The 20,894-nt window shown below is 39.5% G+C and overlaps 3 pseudogenes; 1 reads left to right on the plus strand and 2 right to left on the minus strand.

The window, feature by feature from the left end:
* Positions 1 to 1,657: 1,657 nt before the first annotated feature.
* On the plus strand, positions 1,658 to 4,877 carry LOC146368860 (tripartite motif-containing protein 16-like; annotated as a pseudogene).
* Positions 4,878 to 5,992: 1,115 nt separating this feature from the next.
* Positions 5,993 to 7,583, minus strand: LOC146368861 (uncharacterized; annotated as a pseudogene).
* An 11,391-nt stretch (positions 7,584 to 18,974) lies between these two features.
* Positions 18,975 to 20,641, minus strand: LOC146368862 (uncharacterized; annotated as a pseudogene).
* Between the last annotated feature and the right edge of the window lie 253 nt (positions 20,642 to 20,894).

The raw sequence follows: 20,894 nt of genomic DNA on the forward strand, positions 1-20,894 counted from the left end.
GTTTAGACTGTTCCCCCCATTCCATGCAAGGCCACCTGGGTTGGCTGGAAGACTGTTTACTTAGCCTAGCAGGGCGAAGGACACTGTCTCCGCTGAACTCTGGACACACACACACACACACACACACACACACACACACACACACACACACACACACACACACACACACACACATACACTGATATGCACACACTGATCCCCCCTCCCTTTCCAAACGCCTTCGATGCTTGTGCCCTACTGGGGCAGATGGCAGTCGACTGGACCAGCGCAGACATGCTGCAGGACCGGATGCGCTGTCTACACCGGCTCTCATTCACCCTTTACCCGCCCCTGTTGCCTGTCTTGTGTTTCTATGGTGTATTGATAGTCATGTGCTTTTTGTGCTGAGGTGTTTTTTCTGTTATCAAACTGTTCTCCCACTAGGAGCTCAGTCTGAGTGGAGGTTTTTTTCTCCTCCTCTTACCTCATGTTATGTATTTTCGTTGTTTTTTTCCTATCAGCCTACCTTTCTGACATGTCTCCCCAATGTGATGTTTGTGTAAAGTTGGTCAGAAGGTTCCTTTGCAAGTGCGCATGCACCATTAGCGTGCTGCCTGCTGTAACCCTAATTTCCTTCGGGATTAATAAAGTATTCTGATTCTGATTCTGATTTACCCATTAAGATTTTAAATGAACGATAAACAAAGGCCAAGAAAACTGAGTTAAACTCCTGAGTCTACTATATATTTGCACCATGAATAAATGAATTGTTTGCACCAGTAATAAATAATCAAATATATCAAATTATCATCAATATTTAAATAAAAGCAAGCATCGCACCAAACAAAACAACAATTCAACAGACAGTTCTATAAAACTGTGGATGATTCAAAGTGCTGCTATAACTGCACAACAAAACTGCAGTGAGAAAAGCTTTGGATGCTCAGTTTAGTTATAATGACAGTTAAACAACTAAAATACTCGATTAAGTAGGTGAGAAAAAGTTACATTTACTGGATCAGTTTAAGACCAAAATACATTTGAATGAATTACTGACATGGACACTTTGTGAAAAATTACTAAACAGTTCAGGCAAAATTTTACTAAAACCTTGAATTCAACTTGAAAGTTTGAATTTCAAGCACATCTTGATATTTTCTTTTAAAATCCACTGTGACTGTGTACACAGGAAAGACTGCAAAAAGATGTTTGTTTGTTTGTTTTTGTAAACACTGTGGACCGATCTGCATTTGTTATTGCTAAATTTAAATATTTGTTACTATTTAATGATCATAATCTCATTTGAACATAGGTTTGATTTAGTGGAGTCAGTTGTTCCCATGCATCATTCTGTAAGTGTGAGAATGAACGAAGATTAGAAAATGTCAAAATATAAAGTGTCATTTATTTTTATTCATCACAGCATCCTAAACTTTGCTGAACTTTTTAAAATATAAAATGAAATTTCTGGGTGTTGACTGTCAAATTTAAAACATCCAAGTAAAGATAAACTATTAAACTTTAACTGGGTCAGACTTGTTACTGCATGCTGTAACCAAACATACCACACCCTGCATCATGTGAATGGCTCTTGGTCGCTCTGTAAGAATATTTCTTTAGCGCCTCCCTTCACAGATGTGTCTGTATCAGGATGGGTCTAAACAACATGGTGTAAATGCAGTTGCTGGTGAGCCTCATTTCCTGTAGGAGGTGAACAAGAGCAGAGATCTGTTTCCCTTCAGAGCACAGAGGTTGTTTCTGTTCAGAGGAAGTGAAACTGTCTGACAGTCACTGAGAGACGGTGAAACGGCACAGCACATGAATCAAATGGACCAAACAAAATTCTGCTGTTCAGTCTGTTTGGATCTACTGAAGGATCCGGTGACTATTCCCTGTGGACACAGCTACTGCATGAACTGTATTAAAAGCTTCTGGGATGAAGAGGAAGAGAAGAAAATCTACAGCTGCCCTCAGTGCAGACAGACTTTCACAGCGAGGCCTGTCCTGGTGAAAAACACCATGTTAGCAGATTTAGTAGAGGAGCTGAAGAAGACTGGACTCCAAGCTGCTCCTGCTGATCACTGCTATGCTGGACCTGAAGATGTGGCCTGTGATCTGTGCTCTGGCATGAAGCTAAAAGCTGTGAAATCGTGTCAGGTGTGTCTGGCATCTTACTGTGAGAAACACCTTCAGCCTCATTATGATGCGGCTCCATTAAAGAAACACAAGCTGGTGGAGCCCTCCAAGAAGCTCCAGGAGAACATCTATTTGTTACTATTTAATGATCATAATCTCATTTGAACATAGGTTTGATTTAGTGGAGTCAGTTGTTCCCATGCATCATTCTGTAAGTGTGAGAATGAACTAAGATTAGAAAATGTCAAAATATAAAGTGTCATTTATTTTTATTCATCACAGCATCCTAAACTTTGCTGAACTTTTAGAAATATAAAATTAACTCGCTGATTGTTGACTGTCACATTTCAAAACACCAAGTAAAGATAAACTATTAAACTTTAACTGGGTCAGACTTGTTACTGCATGATGTAACCAAACATACCACACCCTGCATCATGTGATTGGCTCTTGGTCGCTCTGTAAGAATATTTCTTTAGTGCCTCCCTTCACAGATGTGTCTGTATCAGGATGGGTCTAAACAACATGGTGTAAATGCAGTTGCTGGTGAGCCTCATTTCCTGTAGGAGGTGAACAAGAGCAGAGATCTGTTTCCCTTCAGAGCACAGAGGTTGTTTCTGTTCAGAGGAAGTGAAACTGTCTGACAGTCACTGAGAGACGGTGAAACGGCACAGCACATGAATCAAATGGACCAAACAAAATTCTGCTGTTCAGTCTGTTTGGATCTACTGAAGGATCCGGTGACTATTCCCTGTGGACACAGCTACTGCATGAACTGTATTAAAAGCTTCTGGGATGAAGAGGAAAAGAAGAAAATCTACAGCTGCCCTCAGTGCCGGAGGACTTTCAAAGCGAGGCCTGTCCTGGAGAAAAACACCATGTTAGCAGATTTAGTGGAGGAGCTGAAGAAGACTGGACTCCAAGCTGCTCCTGCTGATCACTGCTATGCTGGACCTGAAGATGTGGCCTGTGATGTCTGCACTGGAAGAAAAATGAAAGCCTTCAAGTCCTGTTTAGTCTGTCTGGCATCTTACTGTGAGAAACACCTTCAGCCTCATTATGATGCGGCTCCATTAAAGAAACACAAGCTGGTGGAGCCCTCCAAGAAGCTCCAGGAGAACATCTGCTCTCGTCATGATGAGGTGATGAAGATGTTCTGTCGTACTGATCAGCAGAGTATCTGTTATCTCTGCTCTGTGGATGAACATAAAGGCCACGACACAGTCTCAGCTGCAGCAGAAAGGACTGAGAGGCAGAGAGAGCTGGAGGTGAGTCGACAAAACATCCAGCAGAGAATCCAGGACAGAGAGAAAGATGTGAAGCTGCTTCAACAGGAGGTGGAGGCCATCAATCAGTCTGCTGATCAAACAGTGGAGCACAGTGAGAAGATCTTCACTGAGCTGATCCATCTCATCCAGAAAAGAAGCTCTGATGTGAAGCAGCAGATCAGATCCCAGCAGGAAACTGAAGTGAGTCGAGTCAAAGAGCTTCAGGAGAAGCTGGAGCAGGAGATCACTGAGCTGAAGAGGAAAGATGCTGAGCTGAAGCAGCTCTCACACACAGAGGATCACATCCAGTTTCTACACAACTACCCCTCACTGTCAGCACTCAGTGAGTCTACAGACTCATCCAGCATCAATATCCGTCCTCTGAGCTACTTTGAGGATGTGACAGCAGCTGTGTCAGAGGTCAGAGATAAACTACAGGACATTCTGAGAGAGGAATGGACAAACATCTCACTGACAGTCACTGAAGTGGATGTTTTACTGTCAGATCCACCAGTAGCCAAAGACCAGAGCTGGATTCTTAAAATATTCATGTGAAATCACACTGGATCCAAACACAGCATTCAACTGGCTGTTATTATCAGAGGGGAACAGAAAAGTAACAGTAATGAAACAACAGTCTTATTCTGATCATCCAGACAGATTCACTGGATCGTGGCAGATCCTGAGTAGAGAGAGTCTGACTGGACGTTGTTACTGGGAGGTGGAGTGGAGAGGGGGAGGAGCTTATGTAGCAGTCGCATACAAGAATATCAGCAGAAAAGGAGGGGGTAATGAATGTTTATTTGGACGTAATGACAAATCTTGGTCATTAGATTGTATCAACTACAGTTATACATTTATGTACAACAACATCCGAACTGGTGTCTCAGGTCCTCGTTCCTCCAGAGTAGGAGTGTACCTGGATCACAGAGCAGGTATTTTGTCCTTCTACAGCGTCTCTGAAACCATGACTCTCCTCCACAGAGTCCAGACCACATTCACTCAGCCGCTCTATGCTGGACTTTTGTTTTATGATTATGGAGTCACTGCTGAGTTGATTAAAGTGAAATAGACTGAAGTCTTTCATATTGTGGGTTTAAATCTGTGTTTTAGTTTCATTTTATTTTCTCTCCATCATTTCTGCACAGAGATCAGCTGTCAGTCAAACATTATGGGTGGTACCTCCACATCTTCTAGTTGTTCTCTTGATGTTTCTGAGTTTTTAAAGGAGAGCTTTCCTGTGACTGTTTATGGAGGCTATCACTGCTCATCATCATTTTGATTTACTAAAATATTTCTCCACATGAAAATGTAAACTTCTCTATCCTCTAAATGTTTCTGGAATATTTGTATTGAAAAATGTCGACATTTCTCTTTATGAGTATGGCAGACCATGTGTGTGTGTTTGTGTTTGTTTTTGTCAAAATCATCAAACAAATGAGGAAAAACTGTGATTTTAATGAATGAATTCATATATTGTGTTGATGTTTTATTGTGTGAATAAACTGGAAGGTTTGACTATAAATCAAACTTTGAACAAAGTCTTTTCTTCTGTCTTCATTCCAGGATCTCACTCAAATCTGATGCAGAAAATATGAAACTAATCTGAGAGAATAACTGAAGCAGTTTTCCTCCTGAAGCATCACAAAGTTCAGAGTTCATGTTTAGAGCAGAAGATTCAGCAGTCGCTCTGTGACCTTTCAACTTTCTTCACTAAAACAGCTTCATTACAGAGAAACAAGTCACATTTTCTTGATGTTCTTAAGTCCTTTCAGATGTTTTTAATGGTCCTTGAATGCAGCATCAGTGTCGCAGGTTTAAAAGGTCACTTTCTGTTGTGTTCAAAGATTTCCTTCAGATATGGTTTTTAATCAGTAAAGCCAGTGATACAGCAGTGTCATTAGCTGTGTTATTGGCACCAGGCTGTGTTTATGTATGTATTTAATTCTGTCTGAGGATGTCTTCAGCATGAAATGATCATTTGCTCAGCTGCTGTGTCTCAAATGACTCCTACAGTCTTTGCTTATGTGACCAACTTTTAAACAACCAAAACAAATTCCCCTTTCCTTGTTAAAATTCAACTTATCTCGATGCATTTTAGCTTTAAACTTCTTACAATTCTCTAGTAAATGATTGCTGTGTGAACAAAACAAACAACTATGCAGAACAGTGGAATTTGTTCTGCTTCCAGTTGATTGAGTTTCGACTCCTGGAACCGTACTGACATTAGTGGCAAAACTACTTCCTTTTTTTCTTTGCTTGGTGGAACTTGAAACTTTAAAGCTGCTTCCAGATTGTGAGTCTTGGATGTTGCCAAACACTGGATCTTATGCTACTTTCACCTGTTTTATTATGAAGGCAACCAGATCAGTGAACACTGCTCTGTGACCATTTTGTTCCTGCAGTTCATAGGCAACAACTCTCCATTTTTCCCTCAATTTGTATGGAAGTTTCATAACAATCATTCTCATATTTGAGGGCAAATCCAACTCCTTCATATAAACAACTTGCTGTGTTAGATTCGAACATCCTTGAAGAAAAAGAGAGAATGACTGTAGACCTTTCACATCCTCACTTTTAATAGGTGCCCAACTCACAATCCTCTCCATCTATGCAGAGGCAATTTTATTTCCGTTCCCAAAATGTTCTTCAAGAAGATATTTGTCTGTGGAATAGCCCTGCTCAGGAGGTAAATGCTGACAACTATGCACCAAGTCTTTAGGCTGCCCCCTAGTGAACTGCTCTAAAAAATGCAAACAGTCGCTCCAGTTATCAGTTTTAGCTTCCACTCCATTTTCAAAGGCATTCATAAATGATCTGTACTGTAAAGGGTCTCCATCAAACATAGGGATGTTTCTAGCTGGAAGGACAGAAGATAAGTTTTGTTTTACAAGCAAAGTAGTGATGTCATTTTGTTTTTGCATAATATTGACAATCTCCTTCGTGCAATTCTCAGTCAAAGTAGGAGACTGAGGCTGTGTTTGCTGCGTCACTTGAGCTGAATCATCAACTTTTACCATCACCTCATCCACCTGATGTTGGTTTTGACTTTGTCTAGGTGTGATTACTTGTGATTCAGATGCAGAATTTGTACCAGAGTAATCTCTTTCTGCCGGAACAAATGTATCAGCACAAGGATTTAAATCAGGCGCTTCTTGTACGTGCCCTCTTTCAAAATAAGAGTTCATTCCATCAGAACGCTCAGAGCTACAAACTGAGTTTATTTTTAAGACACGAAGCTTTGCCTTAGTTGCTGCCAACTCTGTTTCCAAGGATAATTTCTCCTTTTCTTTTCTCAGTTTTTCCTCTTGCGCTTCAATAGAATGTTTTTCTTTAATGCAGCGAGTCGCTCCATGAGCGCTGCCTTGTCAGCCGCAGCTTTAATGCGTGCGGAAGATGTTGATGAAATTCGACTTTGCTGTGACAATGTTTTCGAAGGTGGCTTTACACTTGAGATATTAGAGACACTGTCTTCAGGATTTATTTCATCCAAACTTTCAACAGCTTGATCATTAAGAGCAGTATTGCTTTGTTCAGTATACGGCTCGCCTGCTTGCTGCAACCAAACCTTTACTTTGTCCATAAAAACAGAGAATGCTGTCACCTTAGACTGAAAATGTGCGCTTTGCCTTTTCACTTCATCTTCTGGCAGTGGCAAACTTAAAAAGGATTCTTGCAAAGCGTTTGCATCTTGATAGCATTTAATAAACTTCCCAAATTCAGAAGACACTTCCTTAACCTTCTCATGTGAGGTCATTAAAGCAGAAATTTTCCCCATGTACTTAGATGCTTGCTTACACATTGAACTCCGCTTTTCTTGGCATGTCTTTATATACAAATCCAAACCTTTTGGCGTAAATTTGATGCTTCTTTTCTCTGCTTGCATCTGAGTGTCATCCTCTTGTTTACTCTCTTGTTTACTCTTAATATCCGACATTTTTATTGTCCTCTTGGATTATTTCAAACATTATAAAGATGCACAGCACACTGAGAATCCATAGCATAAAGCGCAAACATGATTGCAGTGAACAAACATTTCCACAGAGGGCGTTGGCATGTTTCAATTAGTGATCCTATTATGCACAAATTTAGTACATCAAAACTCAGTTCATCAGTCTTTGTAGTGAAATAATGTCTTTAAACTCCAATAGCTTCACCGTTTTCCTTTACGGCTTAAACAATATTATCACTCACCAGCTTTGATGAACGAGTGACATGTTGATCCAGGCTTCAACATCAAATCCGTCTGGAGTACTTACAGACGATCCAGTAACTTTTATTCGAGTTCGACGGTGATCCTTGAAATCCATATATCCAACATATCCATTAATGAAGGATTATTCCTTTGTCCACGGGCAGGTTTTTTACTTTTTGTAGTGGCAATTCCTTTTGTTTGACAAACCAAACATCCCACAGTTAAAGGTCCACAAGCCACTGCTGCACTGAGATAATATTTCGTACGCAGGCAAAAGAAGTCCACTGTCCAAACTTTAAAGTTGCGTTTTTATGGTTTATTTTATCCAGTTTGGCAAGCAATAACAAGATCCATTTTTAGTTACTTCCTGCTGCTTCTCCTGCTCTAGTAAAAAACCATAGGCTCACCCCAGTGCATGCTGGTCCTATACCAGTGTCTTTATTTATAGAAACAAAATGGCCCTACAGCTTTTACTGACTAATTTAACAAGGTAACATCAAACAAACAAAACATTGAAAGAAATATTAACCTACAAATAAACTTGTAAATAAACCCCAAAATATAAGTAAACTAACAACAAACTTTAACTAATTTCAAAATAATAAAAAATAAGAACAAATAGCTCCATCAGAAGTTATTGCTGCAGACTGAAGGTTCTGTAAACTACTCAGTCATAGAATGATTACGATATTGAACTAAAACAAATGCCTGAATCCTAAATTATGGATATCCTATTGTGGTGATCTGAAATGTAACACTAAATGTGATTAAAACACTAAAACTCTGGACTCCGGGGCTGAACGACCGCGGGGATCACCAGCCCGAGGAAAACACAAAATACACATGACTCCGTGAGAAAGACAATTCATTCTTGAATGAAGACGTTGATCAGACACATTTAAAATGTAGCCAATTGTGTTTATTATTAAATTATTAAGGAAATAGAAAAGCGGGGGAATAGAAAAGGGGGGAGGGGTGGGGGGTAAAGAAGAGGGTAAAGGAAAGGGATAGAAAGGAGGAAAGAGATAGAGGAGAGAGAACCCCAACTATGCCCTCTGAGCAAGCACTGGGTGCGACAGTGGATAGGAACAACTCCCTTTAAAGGAAGAAACCTATGACAGAACCAGGCTCTAGAGGGGGCAGTCAACTGTCGGGACTGGTTGGGGGGTGAGGGTGAAAGAGAAAGGGGGGGTGGGGGGGGAGATGGGACAGGTGTTAGGAGTTAAGGTGAAAATTACGATGCAACGGTGGAGGAGGAAGACGGGGTGACATCAGCAGAAGGAAAAGTAGAAAAAGTAGAAAAAGCAGGAGTGCTCTTTCTCCAGAAGAAGCGGAAGCGTTTTTTCTTCTTTTCCATCATCTTTTCCACGAGCACTTTTTTCTCTAGGATGAGGGTTCGTAACTCATCAATTGTTTGTGTATTTTCCTTCTCGAGTTTCCTGCATGTTGTCTCCACTTCTTCTAATTTGGCTTGTTTTTCTTCGAGCCTTTCTTTCAGTTCTTTACATTTGGCCTCCTGCATAAGCTTTGCCTCGTGCATCTCTGTATAACTGTGTTGTAATTTGTTGTGTGCGTCTTGTAGCTGCTGACTTCTCTCGAGTTCTTGAAGTGTACACTGCAGGTCTTTGCTTGTTTTCTCTAGTTGCTGCTTTAACATCTGCACCTCAGTGTTTTTGCACTTCAAGTTGTTGGAAAGTTTCTCCAGTTCTGTGTTTTTTCTCAGCATGTCACTGAGCTTACTCTGCATCTCTGAGCATTGTTTTTGCACTTTTTTCTTTTCCCCCTCCAGCTCAGTTGTTTTGGAGTTCAGTTTGTTATAACGGTCTTGCAGTTGTTGGTTTTTCCTCTCAAAGTTCTGGAGAATTTGTTTATCTTTTTTCTGCTTTATTTCCCGTTGTTCTTTGTCTTGAAGCAGCTCTTGATATTTGTGCAGCGTTTCATCAAGCTTTACCTGCTGCGCTCCGTATTTTTCCTGCATGCCTCTCTGGTTTATGTCCAGTTTTTCTTTCTCTTCAAGGATTTCTTTATTTTTTTGCAGAGCTTCATCAAGCATTACTTGCAAACCTTGGTTGTGTTTCTTGATGTTCTGAAGCTCACAATCCAGATCTTTCTGTTTCGTGTCATGCTGTTCTTTGTCTTGTAGGAAATCCTTATTTCTTTGCACTGTTTTATCAAGCTTTATTTTCAGCGCGGTGTATTTTTCCTCCACGCCTTCAAGCTTGGAGTCCGTTTCTTTCTTTTTAATTTCTAGTTGCTTTTTTTCTTGAAGCAACTCTTTATTTTTGTTCAGTGTTTTTTCAAGCTTTGCCTGAAGTCCTTTGTGCTTTTCCTCCATGCCTTGCAGTTTGCGCTGCTTTATGTCCATTTGTTCTTTTTCTTGGAGGAGTTCTTGATTTTTTTGCAGAGCTTCATCAAGCTTTATTTGCAAGGCTTCCTTGTGTTTCTCGCTGTCCTGAAGCTTGCAATCCATATCTTCCTTTTTCATGGTCTGTTGCGCTTTCTTTTGAAGAAACTCAACCCTTCCTTTCAGCACTTTTTGATTTATCTCAGTGCCTTGGAGTTTTATGACCAGTTGTTTCTTCTCTTGGAGGAGTTCTTGATTTTTTTGCAGAGCTTCATCCAGCTTTACTTGCAGCTCCTGAATCTTTTTTTCCCTCTCTTTCTCGTTTTTCTTCTGTTGGAGGATTTCTTCTGTTGGTTTTTCTTGTACTTTATTAAGCTTTGCTTGGAGCTCAAAGTTCCTCCCCCGCATATCTAGGAGTTCCATTTCTTTCTCCTTTTGAATATCCTCCTTATCAAGAAGCTGTTTGAACAGTCTATCTACTTCGGCGGTCCTTCTCTCACAGTGCTCTCTCAGTTTGATAATCTCCGCTCGTTGTTTAAAAAAACTTTCCCAGATGTAACTGGTGTACTCTGGCTGGGGCGGGTGTCGCGTATTGTGATTGCTCATGAGATTTTGCTCATGCATTTCTTCCGAGCACATCTTCTGCAGTTGAGTATCGTCTTCTCGATTGCAAAGAGGAGCGCTGGGCTTTACGTTTTCTCTTTTTTTCTGTTTTCTTGGAGACATGTTGGAATCTGTTAACAGTGACTCTGAAAAGGATCCAAAAAAAAGGCTTCTCTGGCGAACGTTTAAATGCTGCACACATAAATGCTGCGAATAACGGACTGAAAGTTCTTGCGTCTCACCCCTATTTAAGGGTTTTAGGATCAAAGGATCAAAGGATCACAGTGGTGGTAAGATTCTAAATGTGTGTGACATCACGATTCTGTAAGCCAATGAGGTGGTCACATGACATTTGTGAGAGGGCATTCTTTACTTGGACAAATTATCAATAAGCTTCCAATACCAGTAACCATGGTGACAGTATAATTGTTTATTGTGTTGAACAATAAACAATTATATTGACAATTATATGTGTCCAGTATGTTGGCTGATTTTCTTTTACTTTTTGCATATGAAAATAAAAGCTGGGCTGATTTTAACACCATTACAAGAAGTGTTGTTAATTATTCTTTTTGAATCATAATCAGGTTACCACAAATTGTTTTTTAATTTAGTAGAACTTGAAATGTTTGTCAGTGGGTAAACAATTCATAATGCAAAGTCAGAAACATCAAGTTATTCTTAGTACTGCATACTTGCAATACATAAGTTGTCCTAACAGTCATGTAGGGCATCCGTAGTTCAGGGGGTCGGGAAGCTCATCTTGTAACTGGATGTAATATTAGCAGACAGAGGGTTTGATGTTGCAGAATCTTTGGAGTTGTACCATGCTGAATTGAAGAGCCCAACTTTCACCAAAGGAAAGAACTAACTGGCCCCTAGATTGCCCAATCAAATCTCTTAATGCCACCAGCCCTCCCCTACCTTCACTGTGTGCTCAGCTTGTAGAAAAGAGTTGAGTGTGGAAGAAATGGCAAAAATGTGGAGCTGAAAAGCTAAGAGAGAAAAAGAAATTATATATAAACCAACGTGTCAAATTAATGGACATGTTAGTTATTGGAGTTCTGGCTGCATTTTATATATCTATATTGTGTCCTTTTTATAATAAATAATAAAAAACATTATTTATCCTCACTGTATGAACATTGTTGGAGTCCTTGAAGTCTCGTCATGTTGAAGTTACTCATGTGATGTGATGTTGTTATAATGATCCAGCTGGTGTGCAGCCATCATATTAGAGTTCTCTTTCTTCTTCTGATTTTATACAATTTTTCTGTGATGGTGTCACATTTACAGTGGTCGCAACAATTGCACCTATAGGACCCTGAAAAACTGGTGCACAGACTTCAGAGTCTAATAAGTGTCACCACTGTAACCACTGCATAATGCAAACCATGACACGAGTTTAGTCTTGGTGTGAAACTCATTTTGGTTCATAGACACCAATCTGACCTTAAGTGGAACAGACCCATAAAACTAATGCGTAATAAATCTGTTAATAAATAAATCCAAATTCTCCCATCATCATTCTTTGGTAGGAAGTCATAAATAGGAGTTAAATTCAGACTCGCACAGGCTCACCTCTGCACGACTGGCTTCTCCTGTAACCCTGCATGTTTCTAAGGTTTGTTTTCTTTCTTTTTTTGTTGTTGTTCTTGTGCTTTTTGTCCTCGGGTGAGGTTTGAAGTGTCTGTGTGGTGCAGCTGGTCTGGTCTGTCCAGGCTGCACCACACAGACACTTCCAATCACCACACATCAAAGTACAAAGCGTATGATGTCATCACATTCTGTGTTAGGAAGTCATATTTAGGAGTTAAATTCATTGTTCATCATACTCAAGAAATCTTTCTGTTATCTTGATTAACTTATCCCAACATTGTCAATCAGACTAAGTGATCACATGACGCTAGTTATCAACTCTATAAGGTAACCCAGGGTTTCCCATTTTAGCTACTAGCCTGTTTACATGAAAGGGGTGGCGTTGGGGGCATCTGACCAATCACATACAGAGCAGCAGAACAGCTGACTTTACAAAGAAAGATAAAACTATAAACATGAAAAGGTTAAACACTTGTATTAATAAAGTTCAAATAGGAACTAAAAGTTCTTTTGCTGAGCTCTGTTGATGTTTACCAGTCTGGGAGAAAATACAAGCATAAATACAAAAATGGCCGTGGATATACTGGGAAAAGCATGTCGAATGATGTGCAGTGATACAGGAGACCAAGAGGAATTGCTCAGATAAGATTAAATGCTTTCATGGACGAGGACATGCTAGGGACAAGCGTTGCAGACAAAAGAAAAAAACGAGATTAATGTTTATAGAGGAATTCAAAATGTTGTGAAATTGTTCTGCAGACAAATGGGAAAAGTCAAAGAATGAAGTTGAATTTAAGAATCTAAACTGATTAGACTACTGATGCTCATCAATGGAAAGATCCTCCCACTATCCATGGCACAGCAGTCCAAAGGGATCTTTCAGGTACTTGTTGTAAAGCAGTTTTCCAGAGAACTGATTGGTAGCTAAGTGGTGATTTCATACTTGTTGATCCGTAATCTCAAACACAACCTGCTCTGAAGCAGGTTTGCTCTACAGTTTAAGTCACTATGGTGATATACTCCAGTAAGAAGTGAGCTACCTTCATAGTACCTCTGTACTCATACCTGTGTGTTTCTTTGGCATTGCTTGTAGATATGTTTTAAAATGCAGCTGCAGTGCATTTTAAAACCTTAAGGAAGCTGTTATTGATATGGTGTAGATTAGCCAACAGATTTCTTTTTTTTTTTTACCTGATGGACACAATGCAGTGTAGTAGCCCTGCCCCTCGTTATGGTTTGTTCTTCATCATTCACTCACTGTGCGTCGACATGCTGGATGTCTCCACAAACAGTTCTCTGCATGCAGAGGCAGTTTTTCTTCATTTGGAGCTTTGTGGGAGCTGAGTTCTGTTTACAGAGATGTTAATGGTCCTGTATGTGACCTGTCAGATTTTATTTATTAAACAGACCACCTTGCAGTGTAGCTTCCACGTTAGCTGAGGTTTGTTTTATTATTTGTTTTTGCTTGTTTTTTATTATTCTTGCTGATGATTTGTATTATCTAAATGTAAGGTTCATTCATATCAGTTTGCTTATTTAATTTAAATACAGTTTTTTTTTTTTGCCTTTATCTTTGTCTCCATAACTGATAGTCTCTTATATCAGATTCTGCTCATAAGGTTACTTTAACATTTGAGGCCACGTTATGATTGGTTTAGGTGGCAGCACAAGCAGCTTCACTTGCATAAAATATACATATTTTTTAAATAACATCTGAAGTAATTTAATGAGGAATGAGTCATCCAGTTCAGCTCTGGTATTATGATAATATAATATGTGCTTCAGTCTTAAACAAGCACAGAATTTAATGAGCTGCTTCTTCCCGACTCCCTGATTTCTGCACAGCTGGATTATTGTACCAAAGAAACTGTTTCTGTAATATTTCTGTGAAATATAGTAATCCACTAAAACCCAGTGAGTGTTGGTTAGCTAAGATTTGTTTTTGTTCTTGATGGAATCGAAACACTCAGAAACGTCATTAATATTCGCTTGTCCTGCTGCAGACTTTTCTATCCAATCTAACAGTGAGAGCGAGCATGTGGTGCCCCACCCACTGGCTACAGGCCACATATTTCTGCAGATAAAGGCACCACCGTATTTGCCTTTATTCCGATGAAATGTCCTCTAAAGGACGCCCACACAATTGATGAGAAGTCAGAGACCAGATGCCGATATTGTAATTCCATTAGAAAAAAGGCTGCACTTAAGTAGGGAAGATATGTGTAGGGTTTTTAAGGCCATTGCAGTCCCAAATGGAGGCAGATGGGGTATGTGAAGTTCAATATCTGTGGGCTGAGCACCCTGATACCACAACTCAAGATTTCTGTTTCTGCGTTATCAAAGGTAGCCGGTCAGAATATTCTGGATAATCCTTCATAATTGATCAGAATTTGCCAAATAGACTTAACATGGTGTTAAGTCTGTCACATCATTTATGAAAGTCAAAGGTTAAAGTGTGATTTTCATCAAGAAGAACTTGAAAAGAGAAACTACATGACTATGACTTGACATTAGGCACAGACAGGAATGCTCAAGCGGTATTAGCTGTTTGAAGGTACATTAGGAAAATGTTGAACGTAATGCACAACAAGCACCTTATTTCCTCCACAGAAGGTTGATAATTAACCTTTAACCTCCGTCACTGTGATGTGTGAATACTTCTGCTACTTTACGAACTATTGTAATCATAAAACACTTTTAAAATCTGTATACTCCAATGATTTAAAAACAATAATACAGCAAACATTTAAAACAAATCTCATGACCAAGGGCGCTGCTGGCTTCAGGACCATGCAATAATCCATGTGTGGTTTGTATTTGTATTATAATACAGTCTGTGAGAAAGCCTTTTTTTTTATATTATTGAGAATATTGATCAACTAATTGTGATGGTGATGGTGCTCATCCGTCTTTTATCAGTCACTGCATTTTAACACAGTTTGCTCACCGTACATTCCAGTTTCTGGTCGCTGAAACCAGTCAGACCTGAGCTCCTGGGGGCCTCCCTCAGGTGAATGTTGTTTTTTAAACTTCGTGCCGCTTACGAAACTTCCCCAGCAGAACAATTGGTTTCAGGTTTATTCCTGTAAAGAGTTTGTACATGATAGATAGTTGTTTTTTTTAAAATATAGAATAGAATAGAATAGAATGCCTTTATTGTCACTATACAGTTGTACAATGACATACAGAGCATCTCCTACTCAGTGTAAACATGCTGGGGGGGGTACAGTTCTGCAGCGCTATGTACATATGGACAGTATTAACATAGGGAAAAACATATATATATATAAAATGTACAATATACAAGCCGTAAGTAATATGTAATAAATAGTGTTATGTATATACAGTTGAGTTATTGCACATAGAATTGGTATTAGATTAGATTAGATTAGATTAGATTAGATTAGATTAGATTAGATTAGATTAGATTAGATTAGATTAGATGAAACTTTATTAATCCCTTGGGTGGGTTCCTCCGGGAAATTCAGTTTCCAGTAGCAAAGCACTGAAAGAAGTAGCATGTTACAGATACATTAAGGGGAATGAGAGTAAGGATATAACCATAAATACACCATATGTACACATATACACATACAGGGAGTGCAGAATTATTAGGCAAGTTGTATTTTTGAGGAATAATTTTATTATTGAACAACAACCATGTTCTCAATGAACCCAAAAAACTCATTAATATCAAAGCTGAATGTTTTTGGAAGTAGTTTTTAGTTTGTTTTTAGTTTTAGCTATTTTAGGGGGATATCTGTGTGTGCAGGTGACTATTACTGTGTATAATTATTAGGCAACTTAACAAAAAACAAATATATACCCATTTCAATTATTTATTTTCACCAGTGAAACCAATATAACATCTCCACATTCACAAATATACATTTCTGACATTCAAAAACAAAACAAAAACAAATCAGCGACCAATATAGCCACCTTTCTTTGCAAGGACACTCAAAAGCCTGCCATCCATGGATTCTGTCAGTGTTTTGATCTGTTCACCATCAACATTGCGTGCAGCAGCAACCACAGCCTCCCAGACACCGTTCAGAGAGGTGTACTGTTTTCCCTCCTTGTAAATCTCACATTTGATGATGGACCACAGGTTCTCAATGGGGTTCAGATCAGGTGAACAAGGTGGCCATGTCATTAGTTTTTCTTCTTTTATACCCTTTCTTGCCAGCCACGCTGTGGAGTACTTGGACGCGTGTGATGGAGCATTGTCCTGCATGAAAATCATGTTTTTCTTGAAGGATGCAGACTTCTTCCTGTACCACTGCTTGAAGAAGGTGTCTTCCAGAAACTGGCAGTAGGACTGGGAGTTGAGCTTGACTCCATCCTCAACCTGAAAAGGCCCCACAAGCTCATCTTTGATGATACCAGCCCAAACCAGTACTCCACCTCCACCTTGCTGGCGTCTGAGTCGGACTGGAGCTCTCTGCCCTTTACCAATCCAGCCACGGGCCCATCCATCTGGCCCATCAAGACTCACTCTCATTTCATCAGTCCATAAAACCTTAGAAAAATCAGTCTTGAGATATTTCTTGGCCCAGTCTTGACGTTTCAGCTTGTGTGTCTTGTTCAGTGGTGGTCGAAGCGGGTGAATAAAGTCACCCAGTAGCTAGCTGTGCCATTACCCAGCATACACCACTCCCTCCATAAATGCAATAAACGATACAAAAGTATCGTTCTACCGGTTTTTCAGGTAGTTGTTTACATTATATAATTTATTGTGTTCTGTATACGTCACTACAATGTGATTTGGAAAATGTCTAAATATACCGACAACAGGCACTTCCGCGGCAATCTCTTCAATCGGAGGACCCTTCACGTCAATTCCCGACGCGAGGGGGGTACCCTGCGCGTCCATAAGTGAAGCAGAGGGAGCCTGGCCATGCGTCACACGTTTGACGAGTTGGGAGTGAGAACGTGTTGGACTGGACTTGTTACTGGGAGGTGGAGTGGAGAGGGGAAGGAGTTGATGTAGCAGTCGCATACAAGAATATCAGCAGAAAAGGATGGGGTAATGAATGCTGGTTTGGACATAATGCCAAATCTTGGTCATTAGATTGTAACAACAACAGTTATACATTTCGGTACAACAACATTGAAACTCCTGTCTCAGGTCCTCGTTCCTCCAGAGTAGGAGTGTACCTGGATCACAGAGCAGGTATTTTGTCCTTCTACAGCGTCTCTGAAACCATGACTCTCCTCCACAGAGTCCAGACCACATTCACTCAGCCGCTCTATGCTGGACTTTGGCTTCAAAATTATGGAGACACAGCTGAGTTGATTAAAGTGAAATAGACTGAAGTCTTTCATATTGTGGGTTTAAATCTGTATTTTAGTTTCATTTTATTTTCTCTCCATCATTTCTGCACAGAGATCAGCTGTCAGTCAAACATTATGGGTGGTACCTCCACATCTTCTAGTTGTTCTCTTGATGTTTCTGAGTTTTTAAAGGAGATCTTTCCTGTGACTGTTTATGGAGGCTATCACTGCTCATCATCATTTTGATTTACTAAAATATTTCTCCACATGAAAATGTAAACTTCTCTATCCTCTAAATGTTTCTGGAATATTTGTATTGAAAAATGTCGACATTTCTCTTCATGAGTATGGCAGACCATGTGTGTGTGTTTGTGTTTGTTTTTGTCAAAATCATCAAACAAATGAGGAAAAACTGTGATTTTAATGAATGAATTCATATATTGTGTTGATGTTTTATTGTGTGAATAAACTGGAAGGTTTGACTATAAATCAAACTTTGAACAAAGTCTTTTCTTCTGTCTTCATTCCAGGATCTCACTCAAATCTGATGCAGAAAATATGAAACTAATCTGAGAGAATAACTGAAGCAGTTTTCCTCCTGAAGCATCACAAAGTTCAGAGTTCATGTTTAGAGCAGAAGATTCAGCAGTCGCTCTGTGACCTTTCAACTTTCTTCACTAAAACAGCTTCATTACAGAGAAACAAGTCACATTTTCTTGATGTTCTTAAGTCCTTTCAGATGTTTTTAATGGTCCTTGAATGCAGCATCAGTGTCGCAGGTTTAAAAGGTCACTTTCTGTTGTGTTCAAAGATTTCCTTCAGATATGGTCTTTAATCAGTAAAGCCAGTGATACAGCAGTGTCATTAGCTGTGTTATTGGCACCAGGCTGTGTTTATGTATGTATTTAATTCTGTCTGAGGATGTCTTCAGCATGAAATGATCATTTGCTCAGCTGCTGTGTCTCAAACGACTCCTACAGTCTTTGCTTATGTGACCAACTTTTAAACAACCAAAACAAATTCCCCTTTCCTTGATAAAAGTCAGCTTATCTCGATGCATTTTAGCTTTAAACTGCTTACAATTCTCTAGTAAATGACTGCTGTGTGAACAAAACAAACAACTATGCAGAACAATGGAATTTGTTCTGCTTCCAGTTGATTGAGTTTTGACTCCTGGAACCGTACTGACATTAGTGGCAAAACTACTTCCCTTTTTAATTTGCTTGGTGGAACTTGAAACTTTAAAGCTGCTTCCAGATTGTGAGTCTTGGATGTTGCCAAACACTGGATCTTATGCTACTTTCACCTGTTTTATTATGAAGGCAACCAGATCAGTGAACACTGCTCTGTGACCATTTTGTTCCTGCAGTTCATAGGCAACAACTCTCCATTTTTCCCTCAATTTGTATGGAAGTTTCATAACAATCATTCTCATATTTGAGGGCAAATCCAACTCCTTCATATAAACAACTTGCTGTGTTAGATTCGAACATCCTTGAAGAAAAAGAGAGAATGACTGTAGACCTTTCACATCCTCACTTTTAATAGGTGCCCAACTCACAATCCTCTCCATCTATGCAGAGGCAATTTTATTTCCGTTCCCAAAATGTTCTTCAAGAAGATATTTGTCTGTGGAATAGCCCTGCTCAGGAGGTAAATGCTGACAACTATGCACCAAGTCTTTAGGCTGCCCCCTAGTGAACTGCTCTAAAAAATGCAAACAGTCGCTCCAGTTATCAGTTTTAGCTTCCACTCCATTTTCAAAGGCATTCATAAATGATCTGTACTGTAAAGGGTCTCCATCAAACATAGGGATGTTTCTAGCTGGAAGGACAGAAGATAAGTTTTGTTTTACAAGCAAAGTAGTGATGTCATTTTGTTTTTGCATAATATTGACAATCTCCTTCGTGCAATTCTCAGTCAAAGTAGGAGACTGAGGCTGTGTTTGCTGCGTCACTTGAGCTGAATCATCAACTTTTACCATCACCTCATCCACCTGATGTTGGTTTTGACTTTGTCTAGGTATGATTACTTGTGATTCAGATGCAGAATTTGTACCAGAGTAATCTCTTTCTGCCGGAACAAATGTATCAGCACAAGGATTTAAATTAGGCGCTTCTTGTACGTGCCCTCTTTCAAAATAAGAGTTCATTCCATCAGAACGCTCAGAGCTACAAACTGAGTTTATTTTTAAGACACGAAGCTTTGCCTTAGTTGCTGCCAACTCTGTTTCCAAGGATAATTTCTCCTTTTCTTTTCTCAGTTTTTCCTCTTGCGCTTCAATAGAATGTTTTTCTTTAATTTAGCGAGTCGCTCCATGAGCGCTGCCTTGTCAGCCGCAGCTTTAATGCGTGCGGAAGATGTTGATGAAATTCGACTTTGCTGTGACAATGTTTTCGAAGGTGGCTTTACACTTGAGATATTAGAGACACTGTCTTCAGGATTTATTTCATCCAAACTTTCAACAGCTTGATCATTAAGAGCAGTATTGCTTTGTTCAGTATACGGCTCGCCTGCTTGCTGCAACCAAACTTTTACTTTGTCCATAAAAACAGAGAATGCTGTCACCTTAGACTGAAAATGTGCGCTTTGCCTTTTCACTTCATCTTCTGGCAGTGGCAAACTTAAAAAGGATTCTTGCAAAGCGTTTGCATCTTGATAGCATTTAATAAACTTCCCAAATTCAGAAGACACTTCCTTAACCTTCTCATGTGAGGTCATTAAAGCAGAAATTTTCCCCATGTACTTAGATGCTTGCTTACACATTGAACTCCGCTTTTCTTGGCATGTCTTTATATACAAATCCAAACCTTTTGGCGTAAATTTGATGCTTCTTTTCTCTGCTTGCATCTGAGTGTCATCCTCTTGTTTACTCTCTTGTTTACTCTTAATATCCGACATTTTTATTGTCCTCTTGGATTATTTCAAACATTATAAAGATGCACAGCACACTGAGAATCCATAGCATAAAGCGCAAACATGATTGCAGTGAACAAACATTTCCACAGAGGGCGTTGGCATGTTTCAATTAGTGATCCTATTATGCACAAATTTAGTACATCAAAACTCAGTTCATCAGTCTTTGTAGTGAAATAATGTCTTTAAACTCCAATAGCTTCACCGTTTTCCTTTACGGCTTAAACAATATTATCACTCACCAGCTTTGATGAACGAGTGACATGTTGATCCAGGCTTCAACATCAAATCCGTCTGGAGTACTTACAGACGATCCAGTAACTTTTATTCGAGTTCGACGGTGATGCTTGAAATCCATATATCCAACATATCCATTAATGAAGGATTATTCCTTTGTCCACGGGCAGGTTTTTTACTTTTTGTAGTGGCAATTCCTTTTGTTTGACAAACCAAACATCCCACAGTTAAAGGTCCACAAGCCACTGCTGCACTGAGATAATATTTCGTACGCAGGCAAAAGAAGTCCACTGTCCAAACTTTAAAGTTGCGTTTTTATGGTTTATTTTATCCAGTTTGG

Source organism: Perissodus microlepis, chromosome 18 (genome assembly GCF_051167445.1).
Source record: "Perissodus microlepis isolate ML-2025 ecotype Zambia chromosome 18, ASM5116744v1, whole genome shotgun sequence".
Classification (NCBI taxonomy): domain Eukaryota; kingdom Metazoa; phylum Chordata; class Actinopteri; order Cichliformes; family Cichlidae; genus Perissodus; species Perissodus microlepis.